The 22,408-nt window shown below is 39.4% G+C and overlaps 1 pseudogene; it reads right to left on the reverse strand.

Moving 5' to 3' along the window:
- Positions 1–17,433: 17,433 nt before the first annotated feature.
- Positions 17,434–17,533, reverse strand: LOC132507680 (U6 spliceosomal RNA; annotated as a pseudogene).
- Between the last annotated feature and the right edge of the window lie 4,875 nt (positions 17,534–22,408).

Genomic DNA, 22,408 nt, shown 5'->3' on the forward strand with positions numbered 1-22,408 from the left:
TTAAGCCAAAGGATAAATCAAAACCATAAATGTAGAATAGCTAAAAATAATAACAACAACAATGCAAAATAAATCCTAAAGCTGTACCCAGATGAAAACATCCATTTTAACTTCTTTCACTAACAATCATTAAAAAATGAAGCAAATGAATTAGGCACCCAAATAAAGAGTTTAGAAAAATAACAACAAAATACACACAAACAGCAAAAGGAATTAATAAAGATAAATGCAGATATAAATGAATTAGCAAACAAAACTCGAAGAATTGATACCTAAAATCAAGAGCTGTCTCTGTAAGTGGAAAGAGAAAAACTCCAGAGTAAAATAAATAAACTACTTGATAGACTAATCAACAAAAAAAGTGAGAAAGCATAAAAACACAAAATTAGAAATAAGAATAGAAAAATAACCATAGATACAAAGGGAGTTAAAAGAATTCAAAACAATATTTTGCACAACTCTGGCTAATACATTTGAAAACCTGAATGAAAAGTCAATAATTATATTTCTGTCCCCCAGGCTGCCAGCCTCCCTTGCCAAAGGGACATCTGCTGGGGGCTTTTGGGAAAGTGTCTGCATTCCAGATAAAGGACAAACATGGATGCCGTAGCCCTTCTTCTTTTTGAACACAGATGTACTCCCAGAGATGCTGCAGTTTCCTTGTAACCTTGAGAGAAAAGCGGAGGCTCAGACGCGGGGCAAGGTTGAGTCACCGAATGAACTAACACCTTCTACCTCCAGGCTTCTAGTTGTTCATTTATCATTATGCTAGAAGTTTTAATCAATGTAGTTAGACAAGTGAATTAAATAAGAAATATAAACAATAAATAGGAGAAGGAAAATTATCATTATTTTAGATGCTATGACTGATAGAGTACCTGAGGGAATGAATTAAAAAAATTATTAAAAATATAACTTAATAAGGCAGCTTGCTACAACATTAATACACAAAAATAAATGGCTTTATCACTTAAATACAATCACTAATTAGCAAATATAATGAAAGAAAATATTGGGACTTCCCTAGTGGTCCCGTGGTTAAGACTCTGCGCTTCCAATGTAGGGGGGCGCAGTTCAATCCCTGGTCAGGGAACTAAGATCCCATATACCAGATGGTGCGGCCAAAAAAAAAAAAAGAAAGAAAGAAAATATCCCATTTATAATAGCAACAAGCTGATAAAATAACTAGGAACACATTTGGAAAAACAGGACTTAAAACTGCAAAAATTTACTAGATATATGCAGAAGTATGTACCCAACAAATGGAAAATTGTCATTCTACTCAAAACCATTTCAAATGTTCATGTATTATACCATAAAGAAATCTCAGTTCTCAAAGGTAGAAATCATAAATTCCACTTTCTGACTATAATTGTTAAACTAGAAATTAGTAACTCTAAAGCTTTGGACATAAAAAATTCTTTTCTAGATGACATAATTAAAAAAGAAAATTAAAATTAAATTATAGACTATTTAGAAACTGACAAAAATCAAGACACGACAAATCAAAGTTATTGAGATGTGGCCACAATACTATTGAAAATAAATTGTATTGCCTTAAGTACATTTATTAGGAAACAGTGAAGACTAAAAATAATAAATGACTAAGCATTTTTAAAGAACTAGAACAAAAAATCTTAAAATTTGTATGGAGACACAAAAGACCCCAAATAGCCAAAGCAGCCTTGAGGGAAAAAAACAGAGCTGGAGGAATCAGACTCCCTGACTTCAGACTATACTACAAAGCTACAGTAATCAAGACAATATGGTACTGGCACAAAAACAGAAATATAGATCATTGGAACAGGATAGAAAGCCCAGAGATAAACCCACACACCTATGGTCAACTAATTTATGACAAAGGAGGCAAGGATATACAATGGAGAAAAGACAGCCTCTTCAATAAGTAGTGCTGAGAAAACTGGACAGCTACATATAAAAGAATGAAATTAGAACACTCCCTAACACCATACACAAAAATAAACTAGATTAGAGACCTAAATGTAAGACTGGACACTATAAAACTCGTAGAGGAAAACACAGGAAGAACACTCTTTGACATAAATCACAGCAAGATCTTTTTTGATCCACCTCCTAGAGTAATGGAAATAAAAACAAAAATAAACAAATGGGACCTAATGAAACTTAAAAGCTTTTGCAAAGCAAAGGAAACTACAAACAAGATGAAAAGACAACCCTCAGAATGGGAGAAAATATATTTTTCTTAATTTTTATTTATTTATTTACTTTTTATTTTATTTATTTTATTTTTGGCTGCATTGGGTCTTCGTTGAAGTGCGCGGGCTTCTCATTGCAGTGGCTTCTCTTGTTGCCGAGCACGGGCTCTAGGCACACGGGCTTCAGTAGTTGTGGCACTCAGGCTCAGTAGTTGTGGCTCGTGGGCTCTAGAGTGCAGGCTCAGTAGTTGTGGCGCCCGGGCTTAGTTGCCTGGTGGCATGTGGGATCTTCCTGGACCAGGGAACAAACCAGTGTCCCCTGCATTGGCAGGTGGATTCTTAACCACTGTGCCACCAAGGAAGCCTGGGAGAAAATATTTGCAAACAAATCAACGGACAAAGGATTAATCTCCAAAATACATAAACAGCTCATGCAGCTCAATATTAAGAAAACAAACAACCCAATCCAAAAATGGGTAGAAGACCTAAATAGACATTTCTCCAAAGAAGACATACAGATGGCCAAGAAGCACATGAAAAGCTGCTCAACATCACTAATTATTAGAGAAATGCAAATCAAAACTACAATGAGGTATCACCTCACACCAGTTAGAATGGGCATCATCAGAAAATCTACAAACAACAAATGCTGGAGAGGGTGTGGAGAAAAGGGAACCCTCCTGCACTGCTGGTAGGAGTGTAAATTGGTGCAGCCACTATGGAGAACAGTATGGAGGTTCCTTAAAAAACTAAAAATAGAATTACCATATGACCCAGGAATCCCACTACTAGGCATATACCCAGAGAAAACCATAATTCAAAAAGACATATAACCCCAATGTTCACTGCAGCACTATTTACAAATAGCCAGGTCATGGAAGCAACCTAAATGCCCATCAAGAGACGAATGGATAAAGAAGATGTGGTACATATATACAATGGAATATTGCTCAGCCATAAAAAGGAATGAAATTGGGTCATTTGTAGAGACATGGATGCATCTAGAGACTGTCATACAGAGTGAAGTACGTCGGAAAGAGAAAAACAAATATCGTATATTAACGAGTATACGTGGAACCTTGAAAAATGGCACAGATGAACCTGTTTGCAGGGCAGAAATAGAGACACTGATGCAGAGAACAAACGTATGGACACGAAGGGGGGAAAGTGGCGGGGGCGGGGGCTGGTGAATTGGGAGATTGGGATTGACATATGTATACTAATTTGTATAAAATAGATAACTAATAAGAACGTGATGTATAAAAAATAAATAAAATTCAAAAAAAATTTTATTTAGCTACTCTGCCCTCAAAAAGGTGGAGCATAACTCCTTACTCCTTTAGTGTAAGCTAAGTAGGGTAACTTCCTTCCAAAACGTACAGAATGGAAAGGGGGCAAAAAAGAGTAGCTGCACAGTGGAGAGACCTCCCGAGTACTACCTCAGCCAGGTAGTCAAGAGCAGCATCCACGATCATAAATCACGCGGAGAAGATGTACTCTCGACATGATGTGATGAACACGGCCCTTTACCTCTATGATCTTCCTCCCAGTAGCCCATAACTCCAGTCCTATCATGAAAAAAAAATCACACAAATTTCCAGAGAGGGGCACCCAACGAGATGCCTGACCTACACTCCTCAAAACTGTAGAGGTCATCAAAAACAAAGAAGTCTGAGAAACTGCCACAGTCAAGAGGAGCTCAAGGAGACACAGGGATTAAATGTCATGTGATGTCCTGGATGGGATCTTGGAACAGAAAAAGGACATTGGGAAAAAAACTAAAGGAATCTAAATAAACTATGATCTTTAATAAAAAGGTATCAATATTGGTTCTTTAATTGCTACAAGTGTACCATACTATGTTAACGATAGAAGAAACTGGGAGCCAGGTTTATGGGAACTCTCCATCTTTCTGAAAACCTAAACTGTAATTAAAAGTAAAGTCTATTTTAAAAAAACTGGTAATTGAGGGAGCTAGGATATGGACAAAGCAGCTTGACTCCATTGCTCGTACTATTAACAGAAAATAATTTTCTAGAAAAATAAAAATTATCACAGTTTTCTTAACAAAGAGAATAAAAAAACCTAGATAGAACACTAAGCTCAGATAAATGTAACAGGCTGTCAAAATTGTATATCTCCCCTTTTCCCCCTCCCTACAAAAAAAGGCAACAGGACCAAATAGTTTAACAAACAAGTTTTTTCCAAAAGAACCAATGACTCCTGTGACATTTACGTTGTTCTAAAAGTTTTCCCAACTCATCAGGAGAGCCAGTATAATCCTCACACCAAACAGGACAAAAATAGCAGACACACATACAATAAACCAATGCTATTTGTGAACACATATGCAGAATTTGATGTAATAATCAATTTTATGCTGGGGAAGAGCAGAGGGAGGCCAGGGTGTTACCAGAGAGGCCTGGGGTCTGCTGCTATTTAGCAGCTAGTATGGAACTAGTTCAGTATTTAATAGCCCTCCTTATATTCTGGCTGTCAGCCCTGGTATCAGCCCCTTTATGTTGTATATCTGAGCATACCTGTGTTTTCAAGTCTGTAAGTACAACGATCAGGGGCTGGAGGGACACAGACCAAACTGCTAACAGGGGTGAGAGGACTGAGACCAGAGCCATGGCTGGTAAAAGAGGGAACTTCTGTTTTAACTCAATAATCTTCTGTTATTTGGGGAGTACAAAACTTGCCCTAACAGATATTAAGATATATTATAGAACTCAGCATTTTAAAAAGTGTCACACTGACTCAGGAATAGGTAGAAATGTCAGTAGATCAGAATACAGTGTCCAGAATAGGCTTGAGAATATACAGAAATTTAATGCATGGTAAAAGTGGCATTTCAAATCAGGGAGGAAATGATGGATAACTCAGATGTCTAGCCATTTGGAAAACATAAAGTTAAATCTCTATCACATTGTTTACATTGAAATAGATTAGATGCTTCAAAGATTTAAATGTAGACATATAAAACCATGAAAGTACTAAAAGAAGTCATGAATGACTTGTATAATATTGGCACAGGGAAAGTTTCTCTGATACGTCAAGGAAACTAAAAACCACACAAAACCAGACAGTTAGGCTCCCTAAAAATTAAACACATTTGCACAATAAAGAATACCATAAACAATCAAAGATAAAAGATAAGCTTGGGAACGTATTTGCCACACATGTAGGATAAAAATGTGTATGCACTGTAAAAAATAAGAAGAAGTGAAAAATCCCAGGACAAACTGGAAAAAGGAAGCGGTGGAAGGAGAAACAGGCACAATCCTGCTGGAGTGCCACTTAGCGATTCTTCCTCACATATAAAACATGCGTGCTCTTTGGTCTAGGCATTCCACTTCTAGGAGTCGATTCTCTAGACACACTCACAGGAATTGTGGCATTGTTTGTAATAAGAAAAAATGTAGAAAAGCCAAATGTACACTATAGGGTATTGATTAAAGAAGTTGTAGTATATCAATACAATGAAATACTCTGCAACCATCAAAAATAAAAAGGTAAATCTATGTGCACTGACATGAAAGTCTCCAAGATAATTATTTAAGTGAAAAAAAGTTACATAGCAAAGTGGCCACATTTTTATAAAATAATTAGAATACATACATTTACATAATTATAGAAAAGGATCTTGGAGGAGTATATACCCATCTGGATACAAGGATGATTTCTGAGAAGTGAGAAAAAAGTGGAGCGGAGACATCTCTATTCTGCTTCTTACACTTATGCATAGTTTGAATATTTTTACAGTTTGCATTATACGATAATTAAAATTCAAAAATAATTTTAAAATTGTTAAGATTCTTTTCTCCCTTCCATCTTCTGCATTATTAGAAAAATAAAATTTCTAGAACAGAAAAAGGCAATCAACCTCATTGATTAGTCAGCTGAAGGAGTTCAGCGTCACAGCCAGTCTCAAATTTTCAGCCAGAGTGCTAGCTGGCTGAATGTTCATAAAGAACATTCAGAAATGGGATTAGGAGAAGAGCCCCAGGGAAAACCATCACAATCTCCCCCACAAACTGGTCCCTAGTCCTTCACTCTCCAAGCAGACTGACGGCATTAGCCGGACAATGAGTGGAGAATAAACAGCTTTGGACAGGAAGCTGCCATTCTGAAAGTAAACTTGGCAGGAGAACTGAACGAATGGAAGCTTTGTGAAGTGAAGAAAGCCCACCAGCTGTGGAGCACTGCTGACAACTGTGGTGTACGAAAAATCACTGGACTTGAGAGTCATGACGTTTGTGCTGAGGATCTCCATTGATGCTTGAGTTAGAAAATCAGATCATCTCTTTGAGCTTCGTTTTCTTCATCTGAAAAATGGGATGAATGATACCCATCTCACAGGGCTGTGATGAAAGATTAAACTTAAATATGTGTATGGAACACTTTGTCAATAGAAAGGCAGTGTGCATGTGAAAATTGTTACTCCACTACGTGTGGAATGTGTAAGCCAGTAGAAGGCAGTGGTGGGACCGTAACTCTCAGCTCATGAAGATAATGCAGCATGGAAAAGCTAGGGCTGCTGGATAAAATACAGGACGCCCAGCTGAATATGACTTTCAGATAAACAATAAATACCTTCTTAGTATAAGTATGTCCAGTGCTAACTGAGCACAAGTTAGCATTTAGTTTTTAACTGCTTTCTAGTGTTCTCTCCTCATTTCAAACAAATTAGACACATCTCCCCAAGCACTTTGAAAGCTCTGTGGGAATACAGATCATATCATATATTTATCTTGGATCCTCCAGGATGCTTGAACACTGTCATGCGCATAACTAGTGTGAAATAAATGACAATGAGAGCAAGGATTTGGTTTGGGTGTCATTAGTTCCACTAATACCTTCAGTGCTTGAAAACATATGCTAATATCCTCAGGGTCCCCCCTCTCATCCAGCTGCCCCGAAACCTGTGAATCAGCTAGTGCTCACAGGCTCAAATACTGGCCCATTTCTGAATTAAGGAAAGAAGGTCTCAGAAACTTAGTATGATATAAATGGCACTAAGCTCATTCTCATCTGCTCCCATACCACTGCATAACTTTGGTGTGACTTGAGTTACCCACACTTGGCTTAAAATCTTAAATTCCTCCTATACTCTGTTTTAGTGTTGCTACTTGGTCACGCTTCACTAAGAGATAAATAGAAAATTTTAGACTCTTTTTGCTTTATTAAAAAAGAAGAAAGATAATTTATACCTTCAAGCATGGAAACTCACTCAAGTTTGGCTGGGTTTTAGGCTACCAGATTTTGAAAAGAAGGCAGCCTTTCCAAACACTGGTCCCTGTCATTCTTCTTACTTGGCTCTTTCTTGCTAAAGTTTTCAATGAGGTTTTGGAGCTGTCACAAATGTCCCTGGGTTAAAAGAACATATTAAATCAGTGTTTGGTTAGAAGAAGGGAGGAAAAACCAAAGAATATAAGAGTTACTCTATCCATAGACGAGATGATAATCTGGATGCACTTGGCATAACACGTGGTGCTTTTTTTATTTAGTTTTGTTCTGTTTTTTTATTTTTCTGTTTTTTGAGAGAAGATACAGAACTTTCTATGGAATTCTTTGATGAAATATACACTTGAATCACACAAAAAGAAAATGTGACAAGGAATACTTTGCATACTGAGTTGTGGCCATGATTATGTAGGAGTGTACACCATTTCCAATTAAACAAAGAAATAGGCAGTGGAAAACACTTTGAAAACCAGAGAGTCTCTTTGAAAGAAGAGTGGAATTTGCACTCTACCTTATTCATTAAAGTTAGAAACTGCCATCCCTTTAATGAGCAGCCTGAGGGTGGAGAAAGTGTCTTGAATAGCTATATTCCAGCGAGTACTTGGCATCATCACTGAAACATAATGTGGGATTGCAATTGTGTGGGTTTTTTTTCCCAGTGAATAGGAAGTGATCAAAGATAACATTGCCTGAGAAAGAATTAAAATAGTGTAACATTGCATCAAGTTATAGCCAATGCCAATCATTATATGGATGAATGAACAAGATCCTTTAAATAATGGTATAGACGTGCTGTGGCATTCAAAATATAATGACCAACTTCAGTGGGGTTTAAATAAAAATGCGAAAGCATGTGCCCACTCATCTGGCCAGAACATTGAAGTATAAGCACGTCTCTTTAAATAGATCTGTAAGCCACATCCTTCATTTACATCATCTATAAAACACTGGACTACAGGAAGTAAATTAATTCAAAAAAACTGCCTTAGGAATTTTATCTGAGCAATGGGAAATGTTATCTACTAGGAGACTGGAAAAAACTAGGGGCAGAATCAGAAAAAAATAAAGTAAAAAGGACTTCTATAATTACAGTGTGATCACCTTTCCCTCCGTGAAAGGACAGGAAAGGAAAGCACAATACAGGAGTTGAATTCATCATTGTGTAGATGAGAGTTCCTGGCATACAATGCTAGACAGAGCTATTTACTGGAAGAAGTGCTGGTTTATTTACATGCTTAACAGCACCACCTTCTAGCTTCGGCCAACTGACAAATAACAGCACAGCCAGGAAAAGAAAGAAAAGGCCATCGTCCCTATTCCAGAGAGAATCAGAACAGGACAGGGGCTGTCACAAATCCATACATCTTGACCCGTCATTATAAAATGGAATGTCCAGCTCCTCCAAACATCTCCAAAGAGATAATCTTTCCTTTTTCAGTAACAAGAATCATAGCAAGGAAACTTGACTCTGCATCCAAAGGGAGGGATGAGAGAGGGGGAAAAAAATCGATACTTGCCTAATCTGCATAGCACAACTCTTCCAAAAGATGAGAAAAATAAAATTTCATCTTTGTCAGAGAACTCATAAATAAGGCCAAATGCACCCTTGTGCACATGACTAAAACAAAGGTGCAAAATATCTGATGTGATAAACAAAGATTGGCTGATGAATGGAGTGAAGTGTTTTAATACAGTAAACAGGAGATCTGAATAAAGAGATCAAAGGAGACCAGAGAGCACAATGCACCCACAATTGCAATTGCTTCCCAGGGAGTGACAAGAATAAAATTGGAAGATTTTGCTCAGAGAGATACTACCACTGATTCTAAACTAGTTGTCTATGCTAATCAAGGCACAGCCTTTGAGCTTCCTCTAAAAGTTTCCACTTTTTTAACTTAGAAAATAATGCTTGAACTTTCAGTTGTTATATATAAATTCTGACAGATATCAAGAGGGGAAATGTGGGCACTGAGCAGGAAAACAGAACGTTCAGGACATCGCTCTAGTCTTGCTATTCCTTGCTATGCAAGCTTTGGCAAGTGATTTTTATCTCTGGGCAAAGATTTCCAAATTTTACCTGTTTACCTTATCCCAAATATTTGTATTTAGCAATAAAACACACTACCAAAAAAAAAAACCCCAAAGGCTCATTGTTTTTCCCCATTCAAAACAGACCTGGGTAGAGAGAAAATTCACACGAACTATATTGACAGAGTATCTATATTTTTCTCTTCTCGTTTGACATTTAGTTTACTGAGTGGGATAAAGTCTATAAAGAGGTTATCTGGGTAACGTTTACTTGTATTATTTTAAAATTTGTTAACAAGGCTATAGTTAATTGGACAGAGATAAAAAATGAATGTGCCCACAATTCTGTTTGAATTTCAGTTGAAGTGGCCCAAGGAATGATGATAAGCTCACAGTGAAGCAGCGCATGGGAAGGTGGTGATGAAAATGGTGGAAAAAAGGGTGGGTGGGTGCGCATTATCTTTCTAGAAATTGTTAATGCATCCTTCACAGATTAAAGCATTTACTGTGTTCAGGGAGGGGCCTCACAGATAACGAGCACTCACCAAGGACGTGCCGCATGGGGAACTAAACCCCACGTGTTCATCTTACCCATGACGCGGGCTGAGCCTAGGCGGGGCCTAGGCCAGGGGCTAGGCCATTGCCTGGCAACCATTACCCAGCAGTCTTTGCCCGCCCGCCATTGTGCAGCAGCCATTGCCCAGCAGTCTTTGCCCATCTACCATTGGGCAGCAGCCACTACCCAGCAGTCTTTACGTGTCAGTCATTACACGGTAGCCATTAACTGCTGCCGTTACCTGCCTTGTGACCAGGCGGCCACTGCCTCCTACCACTGTGCAGCAGCCGTTCGTGTCCGTCCCCAGTGACCCAACTGAAGCCGCAGAGCCACCCATGCCCCAGCTGCGCTCCTGCAGGAGGAGCTGGCTGTGGAGTCTCCTTTCCTGACCCAGGAATCCTTTAGAGCTGTAGGGCCCAGCCTGAGGACCCGTGGCCACTGTTCCCTGAGGAGTTCTGGCAGTCAGGCCCCACCGGGATGTTTTCACAAGGGATCCCAGGTCCTGAGGGGGATGAACTCGTTGGGAGGGAGAGAAAGTGACTTCTCACGTGGGCAGAGGCTGAGACCGAGTGACACCTGACCACATGGGCAGTTGTCCAAGGCGCCAGCTTGTAAGCAACCACAGGGAAGTCTGGATCCTTCTAGAATTCTAAAGAGAGTCAGTGATTGTTTTATTTACCACTATGCATCTCACTTCTGGGGTTGGACGATTTCTTTGAGATGCTGATTCGGGTAAGATTATCTGCTTAAGGGGGTAGATTAACTATAAACTTCTGACTTGCCCAAATAGGTGTGACCTCAGCCTGCCAATCCCCATCATCGGTGGTTGGCCCACTTCCGCCCTTCTTCCCTCCACCCGTTCACCTCTGCAGTGCTGTCTCACCTATAAGTAAATGCCGGACAAAACAGTTACAGGATTGTGCTCCCGGAAGAGAACTCGGGGGTTAGCAGGAGGAAGAGGACTTGGGAGTTAGCAGGAGTGTGTCATTTACATTTTACCCCAGCCCAGAGCTTTGTCACTTTGCTGTGGTGGGACAAAACCCAGGTCACCATGAACTCAAAGAGAACTTGGAGTGAAGCAGGGCCCCAGAGCAGCAGGAGACCTCAGTCACAGCAGCTGGAAAGGAAGGGAGGAACATGGCAAACAGTGCAAGGGTTTCTCGACTCCCTAGGGGGTAGAATTAGAGAGATCTGTTTTATGATTGTCATTGTGACTCTTTTCTCCCCAGGCTGGGTGGCCTGGGAAACATGGAGAACTGAAGCGGCTGTGGTACCTCAGAACTTGGACGTTTGACGGACAAGTGCTGGCAGAGAGACTGCTGGCTTTGGGAGTCATTTTGTAAACAGGCCCCTGTTTGCGCAAGTGTTTGGGGAAGGTCTTAACGTTCAGCTTCTTGTGCAGAATGGGTGACTTAGGTTTCAGAGCCCTGGACCAATCCAAGGCACCACACATTCCCAAACTCCTATGAATGAGCTCGCCAGACAATCTGAAGGGGTAGACAGACTTCTATGAAGAAATCAACCAGAACCTGGCTTGTTAATTAATGAAATTTCTAAATCCACGCCAGACCTAAATTCAGATCATGGACTGGAAGTGTATCCTAGAATACGGCATGAAAAGAGGAAAGGTTTGGGGTAAAAATATGGCGCTTCCATCCTGGAAACAGAATCTCATCTTGGAAGCTTAAAGTTACAAGCTTATCACAATATTTCCAGCATTGACTGATTATGCAAATAAAGTGGTGAATTTATCATTTCATTTTTAAAAGAAAATGTTCTACATCATTTACATCCCTTGGGTTAGGTCGATTTTTTGGTTTTGTTTTGTTTTTTACATTTTTAGGAGAAGGCATTTCTGATGAAAATAAAATTCATGAGGAGAGCTCCATAAGGTCTAGCCCAGAGAAGATTAGCTGCAACTACAAAATAGCATGCCTGACAAGGTTACTTCAAGTTTGTGTACATCTTATTCTTAACACTGTATTCTCTAAAATCGGTGATCTTCAAACAGGAAGAGTGAGACAGAAAAAGTGGAGGGCATGTTGCAGTTTCCAGGGTAAACTCCACAGTGTGCCGAAGAAAGATTATTCTTTAGACTTAATACTTTAATTTTTTTAAAGAAGTCCTTTTTTAAAAAAATAATATTTATTTACTTCGTTGCACCAGGTCTTAGTTGCGGCAGGCGGGCTCCTTAGTTGTGGCATGCAAACTCCCAGTTGCGGCATGCGTGTGGGACCTAGTTCCCCGACCAGGGATTGAACCCAGTCCCCCTGCACTGGGAGTGTGGAGTATCATCCACTGTACCACCACGGAAGTCCCTAGACTTAACATTTTTGTTTTTGTTTTTGTTTTGCGGTACGCGGGCCTCTCACCGCCGTGGCCTCTCCCGTTGAGGAGCACAGGCTCCGGACGCGCAGGTCCAGCGGCCATGGCCCACAGGCCCAGCCGCTCTGTGGCATGCGGGATCCTCCCGGACCGGGGCACGAACCTGCGCCCCCTGCATCAGCAGGTGGACCGCCAACCACTGCGCCACCAGGGAAGCCCTTAACATTTTTATAATACAAATTACAGAAGTTAAAGCTTGACAAAATCTTTCTGGCTTATGGAGGATATGCAAAGGTTAAAGAGGAGAAGTTAAATTAATTAAAATAAAAAAGACTGAGGAACTATCTTAATATTAAGCTGGTTTGAAGAATTTATCTACTAAGAAGAAAGGTAGAGAAAATAACCATATGGAAGCATAAAATATGGTATAGACTGATGGAAAAGTCCTGATATCTGAATTAAAAATCAACATTGCATTAGAAAACTTCAACCATAGATGTTAAATGATAGATTGTACATTTCCAAAATTAAGGGACTAAGATGACTAAATTCACCTTTTCATCCTTATTTTTAAACCAAAATAAACTTAGATTTAAATTTGAAAGCACACAAGTGTTCAGGTCCTTCATACTGTGATCTCATTCTGAATAACTGCCTTTTATTTTGATGCCTATTGTGTCTCTACCTCATGTCACAATTTAACCTCAGTACGACAGCCAGTAATTAAGAGAACTCATGTTGTGTAGCGTAATGTTTGGTTGTGCTGGTCATGTATATGTGTCATGTATGATACTGTTTCATACCATGCAATTTAATAAACAGCATCACTTGATGTGTTTATTTCTAAAGAACAAAAAACCAAGCTACCATCTTTTGAGAGTCAAAACATAGGTTTTCACGGTGATGTTGTGAACAGCAAGATATTTTATACACTACACTACTTTTAGTATTTGTACGTTACATATAAGAATGTATAAACCTCTAGATTATGTGTATTTTACACATACAAATCTGAATATTATATGCACAAATATGAAATAACCATTTTGTAATTATAGTAATTACTTGGATTAATATTTTGTTATCAGTTGTTTTCAACCTTCTTTCCCTTTTTATTCAGTGAAATCTTTCAAAGGAATTCTTATTTGGAAGCCCAATTTGCAAAACAGACCAAGGTGGCTCTGCTCTGATCAAAGTGTTTGTAGGGCCCAAGAGGCAGCAGCCTTTTAGGTTCGGTCTCAGTGGCCCTCCAGCCCTTTCACAGGGTTTCTAGTTCTGGAACACTGGAAACCACTGTCATATATAATGCCCTACCTTTGTAGTGGACTTTTATATATGTTACAGTGTTTCATCCTCATAATATTGTCAGTGTCATTCCATTTTGCAGATGAGAAAATGGGAAGTCAGATCAATTCATTTTCCCACTGCCACATAATTATTGAGTGATTAGACCTAGGACTTGAACACTAACCCCTGACTCCAATGTTATTCCCGTTATTTCCTACTGACTACAACAAGAGAAACATGCTCAGAGTCTCACCCCAAGTAGGATGAGACAGAATTCATGTAAACCATTTTTCTTAATGTTGTTTCTCTTCAGCAGATATGACTGATGGTCTTCGCATGGGTCACACCTCTGTGGTTTACCCAGATTACTTATTGCAGAGGCTGTGAGATGTGTGTAATTCCCAGCCTGTAAACCTAGCCCTTTCTCTCTCACTTGAGAAACTGTATTGGACTAGAGGGCATGAGGGTGATGTTATCTGGATCTATTTTTATTTATGAACAAGGTGAACAGTTCACAAATTTCAGTATTTTAATTAATGGTAGAAACAATTGATTTTCATCATCCTAGTTGAGAGACAGTATATCTAAAGAAGTAGAATTAGTGATCATCATCTTGAAAAATATTATTAGAATATAATAATAGAATCAAAAATTACCTTGGTAGGAGAAGAGACTCAGTAGGGGCCAAAGAAAAGAGGAAAATTAAGGAAGAAAAATAAACTGCTTGGGTGTAAGATGGGAAGGGTTTAGTATAACTGGGATTAATGTAGCAATCAGAATTATAACATTTAATACCAGTCAGTGATGAAGCACTTAATTTTGCATGTGGCAAATATATTCAATACTAGTCAGATGTTCACCAAATGAGCTTTCCCAGTTCTACAATTTTTCACTTCTGAGGATCTAAAAGGATCCTGGAATGGAGAAAGAAGGAGCTACAACTATCAGGGAAATGGAAAACAAAACCACAAGTTATCACTTCACACCTGTTAGAATGGTTACTATCAAAAAGACAAGAAATAACAAGTGTTGGCAAGAATGTGTAGAAAAGGGAACCCACGTGAACTGTTGGTGGGAATGTAAATTGGTGCAGCCACTGTAGAAAATAGTATGGAGGTTCTTCAAAAAATTAAAGATAGAAGTACCATATGATCCAGCAATTCCACTTCTGGGTATTTATCTGGAGGAAATGGAAAAACTAACTGGAAAAGTTATATGCACCTCCATAGTCATTGCAGCATTATTTACAATAGCCAAGATATGGACGCAACCTAAGTGTCCATCGATGGATGAACAGATAAGGAAAATGTGATATATATATATATATTATATATATATAATATATCATGGAGTATTAGTCATAAGAAAAGAAGCAAATCTTGCCATTTGTGACAACATGGCTGGACCTTGAGGGCATTACGCTGAGTGAAATAAGTCAGATAGAGAAAGACAAATACTGTATGATCTCATTTATGTTTGGAGTCTTAAAAAAAACCCAAAAACTGAACTCATAGATACAAAGAACAGATTGATAGTTGCCAGAGGTTGGACAGGAAAAATAGGTGAAGGGGGTCAAAAGGTACAAACTTCCAATTAAAGTCATGGGGATGTAATGGACAGCACAGTGACAGTAATTTATAATATTGTATATTTGAAAGTTGCTAAGAGAGTAGATCTTCAAGGTTTTTATCACAAGAAAAAAAAGTGTAACTGTGTAGAGATGGACGTTAACTAGATTTATTGTGGTGATCATTTTGCAATATATACAAGTATTGAATCATTATGTTGTACGCCTGAAACTAACATAATGTCATATGTCAATTATACCTCAATAACCAAAAGGAGCCACACCTTAAAACCCCTGAGAAGAAAATAGAATGATTTGAATCTGGAGAAGGGAAAGCTGAGGTTTCAAGTGAACCAGTTTGAGGAGAGAAGCATCAAGATTATGAAACCATCTTGTCTCAGTCTCTTAAAGGGCAGGATGAGACGTTTCTAGGAAATAGATAAGAGAATTTTGCCATGATGAGGGTGGCAGACAAAATAAGATGGGTGAACAAGTGAAGCTGAGAAACTCATTAAATACAGGAAGAGTTCTCACTTATCTAAACAATTGAAGTTTGTTCTTAAAGACAAAGGTACGGACCAATGAGTCCCCTTGGATCCCTTATATATGGTTTTATGACTCCTGTGGCCAACAGAATACAAAAGAATTTGTAGCAGAGGAATTACAGACATGCGGCAGTAGTCATGTCCCATGGTATGCTAATAGATGCTACGGGAAAGTTGGTTCGGGTTCAAATAATTTGGGGGAGTACCAGGTTTACAAAAGGTATACAGGTGTCTTTAGGACAAGGCTTCTCAGAACCCTTGATATGTTCATGTACATTGTAACGCTCTCAACACAAGAGAACCAGAAGCATTTTACAAACTTGAATAACCTTTTTTCCTCCCTCTTTATAACTCACAGAGCACTGTTTGAGAAATGCTGAGTTTGAGAAATGCTGATGTACAGAACTTTTTTTTTTTTTTTTTCGGTACGCGGGCCTCTCACTGCTGTGGCCTCTCCCGGTGCGGAGCACAGGCTCCGGACGCGCAGGCTCAGCGGCCATGGCTCACGGGCCCAGCCGCTCCGCGGCATGTGGGATCTTCCCGGACCGGGGCACGCCCTGCATTGGCAGGCGGACTCTCAACCACTGCGCCACCAGGGAAGCCCTGTACAGCACTATTCTTAAGCAAGGATGCATAGTCAGAAAGTTGGCAGATTGCTCCTAATTAATAAGAAAACTCAGTATGTCTGGGATTAAACTTAGTAATTTCACACTATCTTTCCCTACCCCAAATCACACACAGCTAGGGTCCTATGGAATACACTTAGTCCTCTGGGTCGTGCTGTTCTAGCCCAACTGTTTTTGCTCACCCAACACAACTTACAAATTCCCACCTTCCTTCCTTTGTTTAACAGACTTTCCCCAGTTAGAATGTCCAGTACTGAGTCCTTGCTAGACACAAATAGAGCACAGAGCTGGTGGCAGGAGAGAAAGAAGGAACTGAAGGATCCTGTCCTGAAGAAGCTTCCAGTCAACACACAGCCTCTGACCTGAAGCCTTGCCAATGCTTCCTCTGTGGATGTTACGTTTACACCTCTCTTATAACTCTCACTATATTTTTCTTTGTACAATAGTTATTTTAGATTTAATATTAATTGAGTACATTTTCCATGCCAGGCACTGTGCTCAGTGCTGTAGAGGACAAGGAAATGAGCCTTGTCTTCAGAGCAGTTAGCATTCAGGTAAAACACAGTATGTTAGAAAAGTCATCATTTTTTTTTTCTTTTTTGACAAATAAAATTGTATATATTGAAGTGTAAAACATGATGATATGTGTACATTTTGAAATGATCACCACAATAAAGTTAACACATCTATCACACCCTATAGTTACCTTTTTTTTAAAAAAATAAAGGGGCTTCCCTGGTGGCGGACTGGTTAAGAATCCGCCTGCCAATGCAGGGGACACAGGTTCCAGCCCTGGTCTGGGAAGATTCCACATGCCACGGAGCAACTAAGCCCGTGCGCCACAACTACTGAGCCTGAGCTCTAGGGCCTGTGAGCCACAACTACTAAGCCTGTGTGTCACACCTACTGAAGCCCTCGTGCCTACAGCTCGTGCTCCGATACAAGAGAATCCACCGCAATGAGAAGCCCACGCACCGCAACAAAGAGTAGCCCCCGCTGCCCGCGGCTAGAGAAAGCTCACGTACGGCAACGAAGACTCAACGCAGCCAAAAATAATAAATTAATTAATTAATAAAAAAATATGGAATGGGAATTTGCATATCATTCTTAATGAAGGGGCCATACTAATCTTCATATCGTTCCAATTTTAGTGTATGTGCTGCTGAAGCGAGCACTAGTCATTGACTGTTAACACGAGTCTTAGGTCTCCTGACTTATGTAAAATTTTCCATCAGTTTTAGACATGTAAGTATACAGACACACCCTCATGGCTGTATTTTCCTTCGCCACGCCCCTCCCAGCCTCTAGTCCCATACAGGAAATGAAAGGCTGTTTCCTAATATAGCTTCGAATACATGCTTCTTTGTACACACAAAGTGACCATGTCTAACATGCCCTGAACATATTTTTTAATTGATTTGAAGGAGAAGTAGGAAATTTAATATTAACGTTGCTCAATATTATATCCTTTTTTTCTTTACAATCTTTTGGGCTTTCCCTTTATTTCTTATTTTCTTCTTCCATATTTTTTCCACTTAAAGCTAAATGACACTATTTAGTTACTACTCCACTTAAAGCTAATAACAGGAAGTGAAAGTGGAAATATGAAAAAAAATTATCAGTATTACTCCTTAGAATTTTGCTTTATGAAAATATTTTTAAAGCTATTACTCATGTTGAAGTTTTAGCATTCATTAATATATGCATTTTGTGCAAACTCTACATTCCCGGTTTGGCTGTTATACACACAAATTAATGAATGTACTTTAATGAATTTGATTAATATGCAGCAGTTTAAGATCCATTTTGTATTATTAGTACAGAAATGCTCCTCATTGAGTGCTGCTGAATCGGAATGGTGTGTTTGCCTGGGAAGGCTGACACACACACACACACATACACTTCACAAATAATGTAAAGCTAAGATTTTCGTAATTATCGTAATTCACTCATTAAGATATTAGCAAACTGTCGCATCCACAAAAGATTCTCTATGCATGGAATTTTCCATCTTTTGCCTGCACCCAAGATATACATGCAGTGCCAGTGCCAGAGAGTGTAAATGGAAACCCTACTTCTGCATTTTATTAGCAAATTTTGCAAACTACAAACAGCTTGATTGTTGTATAAATTTATAGTTGTACTTGCACAGTTGTGATGGTGGTTTTCAGCATGCAAGTTTTATCTAAGAGCTTTTACTTGGAACTGCACAGAGCAATTCCAAAACCTCAAAACTAAAGGAAAATAAAATTGAAGTGCCTTTACAATTAAGTGATTTATACATTAAACTATTTTTTTAAAGCAAGATTAAAAATACTGTGCTCCTAGAAACATTCTCTCCTGGTGGAAGCCACTCAGATGGAAAATTTCATCTATTTCAAACTGATTTTTTGCCTGACTGACTCTCACATATTTTCCTAAAACCTGGTCATGGCAAATGATTTATTCTACTTTAACAATACTGTGCAAGTAGCCAGGAAGAGTCAAGTGCTGCAGGCAGTTGTCCAATTAGGTGCTCAACTATATTTTGACTTTTTTATGCTTACACATACTTATTCTTTTCTTTCCTTCTGATCCCCTACTCAGCAGCACTTTCTTCTAGATGAAAATATCTGCATATTTCTGTACTAGGAATACTTAGCCAAATCTGAACTATAGAATGCATTTTAGATCAAAATTCCAAATAAGGATAAGGTGGGAAAACCCATTTCCCTACAGTTTAAGAGCTAATAGAGAGAGCTCAGGTATGATGTATCAAGGGTGCACATATTTTCAATGTCCTTCCCGTAGTAACCCTCCCCCCTCCTCGGTGCAGTGGCATCTGTGCCACCACAGTGCCCCTAGTGACAGGGATGCTCTGCGTCTTATTAAAGATGGCTGGTCTAAACGGAGCTACCTGGCTACAACACACAAGGCCATTCTTCACTTAGGTAATTGTTGCTTTTCTTCAGATTTTAATCTCTCTTAATTGAAAAACAATTTTTTCTTCAACTAGTATTGTCATTGACTCACCATCCTCTGTGGCAACATATATTCCTTTTGAAAAACTGATTTTAAAGAAAACAAACAGCATGTAAAATTTCTCACAGAAACAATTGCTAGGTGAAAAAGTTAATGGGAGTCTGGTATTCTCTGAATGGGTTCATGTCATAATCTTAAAATAAAAAAAGAATTATGATCTCAAGTAGTATGTGAGAAAGCTACAGAAGTAAATCCAAACTTTGATATTTGGAATTTTCTTTGGCTATAGCAATAGCTGGTGAGTTTTCTCCAGGGGTAGACTCTCAGCTATTTTGATTCTACTAAACAAATCAAAGGAGCCACTATTATTTTTCTAAATAGCAGTACAAAAAACCCAAACACACACACACACACACACACACACACACACAGAAAAACAAAAAACCCCCCTCACATTCCAGACCAGGTTCTTACCTTGAGCCACTTACACTCATGTAGAAATTCCTTGAGTGAAGGAATTTGGAGCTTCCCATGGCAGCACTGGGCAAGCCACAGAGAAGGGTGACTTGGCCAGTTAAGCCCACCTCAAATGACCCTGTAACTCATTTTCAGAAAATGAAAAAAGGCATTAAGGCTCAAGCTTCTTCCTTTATAATGCCTCATTTGAAATAAAGAGGTCAAGAAAAAGAATTCTTTCTTGCTACCCTGACACAGGCCATCAGGGACTAGAGAGAGATAATGTGTTAATACTGTTAACCAAATGCTACTGTGGCCCTTATTACCTCAGGACTATTTTACTAATTCCAAGATACTTTAATTAAAATGAAAAAAAATTATGATGCTCTCTAGAAAGTCATTTTTGTCTCTTTCCAGCTGTCCAGTGACATATTTTTAATCTTGTAAAGTCACTTGTTTATAATTTAAACTAAAGTTTAGTTACGCACAGCTTGTTTACCTGTACATACTGGCTAATTTGTAATGACAGAAGAGAAAGCTAACAGAGTACCACTAACCCTTGTGAAGAAAGTACAATTAATAGCATTCTGCCCCTGATTTGGGAAAATATATGTTGCACATACATCAATCAGGGTACTGTTGTAAATAATAGAAGGTACTTTTATTATTTTAGGCAGGAAGGGATGTTATACAGGGAATTAGAAACTTAAACATTCATCAGAAGAGCAGGCTCTCCACTGACCTTCAGGAATGACTCCCAGGACAGTTTTGTAGAACCTAGCTTCCAAAGGCAATGAATCAGGAAGCTGCAGCGGTTACTACCACCCCCCGGGTCACTGCAGATCTCCGATTTTGGTGGCTTTCCAGGGATCACGAGGCCACCACTGCAATTATTGGCTCTAGGGAGTCACCACTTAGGCTGCAATCTGCTGATGAGAAATTGCAGCTGGAAATCCTAACCTCAGGACCGCACTCTGCCTGCTAAATGCACAGGAGGAAAATGGATGTCTCCTTGCATCCTAGCCTCTGCCTCCATTGAACTCAGCTCTGCATGCAGGTCTCACGAAGGTGCATCTGATTGGTCAAACCTAGATCACATTGGTTTCTTTAGCTGCAAGGGAGTCTGGGAAATGTAGGTTTTGTTTTCATTTTTTGCCACGACTCAAAGCTTAAAGATCTGGTTCTGCTGTTCAGTTTCTCAAACTGGAACTCATTGGAAAAATAATGTATAACATTACTTGTTTTCTTATAGCAATTCCTAATTAAAGCAGTATTTAATGCAATTTCCAGGATTTTTTTTTTTGAGTATTCTGTTATTACTGCATTACCTTGGGCATTGGGAAGATGTAGTATATGTTGCTTGTTCCTTGTAAAAATAAGTAAGCACAATAAAAAGGATGCTAAACGTCAAAAAAAAATTTTTTTCAACCCAAGAAAGCATACTAGCAGGAGATAAGAACAGAATTGAGATATTCAGCTTATCAAATCTACCCCAAACTCACAGACTTTCTACTATGTCAGCCATGCATAAAATCCTTCATAGTTTCTTTGCTTTTTAAAATTGGTGTTATTCCTACTTTTCTCTTTTGGGGGCTCTTACAGATAGTTACTGTAAAGTGATTTTTGAGATGGCTCTATCACTCCAATTTTGTCAGCAGTAAATCGGTCTCCTGATCTAATAGAGAGAATAATGTCCCCCTACGAAGATGTTTACATCCTAATCCTGTGAATATGTTACATAACATGGAAAAGGAGAATTAAGGTTGCAGATAAAATTAAGGCTGTTAATCAATGGACTTGAAGACAGAGAGCTTATCCCAGATTATCTAGGTGGGCCTGATATATTCACAAGGGTCCTTAATGTGGAAGATGGAGGAAGAAGAGGAGTTCAGTGTGATGCAATGTGAGAACTTGACCCACTGTTGCTGGTTTTGAAGGTGGAGGAAGGAGCCATGAGCCAGGGGATGCAGGCAGCCTCGAGGAGCTGGAGAGGGCAAGGTAGTGGATGCTCCCCAGAACCTCCAGTGAGGAATCAGCCTGCCGGCCCCTAGCTTTTACCACACTGAGGTCCGGTTCAGTGTTCTCAACTACAAAACTGTAACATAATAAATCTGTGTTGTGTTAAGTCACTGAGTTTGTGGTAATTTGTTACAGCAGCAATAGGAAACTAACACATCGGACATTTGAGATTGGGGGCTCCTTTTCTGAGTGTCGCTTTTTTGACATTTTAGCTTGCAGGTTCATCTTGAGTGGTGTTTTCCCCCTCGCTATATACTTCCCCTACCCTGTCTCCCTGTTTGTGGACATTAGGAGGCTCCCTGGGACCCCAGGTCTTAACCTAGTGATTCCGTGTCCATTCCCACAGTGGTGCTGGCGCCGTCCCAGGACCAGCCACTGGACCAGAGGACAGCTTGGCCCGAGAGTTGTCACTGCCGCTGCTCTGCTTCCTTCTGCCTCCGCCACAGTCAGTGAATGGCAGTTAGGGGTTTGGGGGGCTCCTCTCACATATTAAAAGCATGACCCAGCTCTTAGTTGTGTGCAGAAAGCCCGACTTTGTCTCCAGCTGTACACAGGATGCTCCTGTCCAGGTTGCCCCACAGGGGTCAGATCTCTACCACCCTGCCTGCTCTAGT

Source organism: Lagenorhynchus albirostris, chromosome 16, assembly GCF_949774975.1.
Source record: "Lagenorhynchus albirostris chromosome 16, mLagAlb1.1, whole genome shotgun sequence".
Lineage (NCBI taxonomy): Eukaryota > Metazoa > Chordata > Mammalia > Artiodactyla > Delphinidae > Lagenorhynchus > Lagenorhynchus albirostris.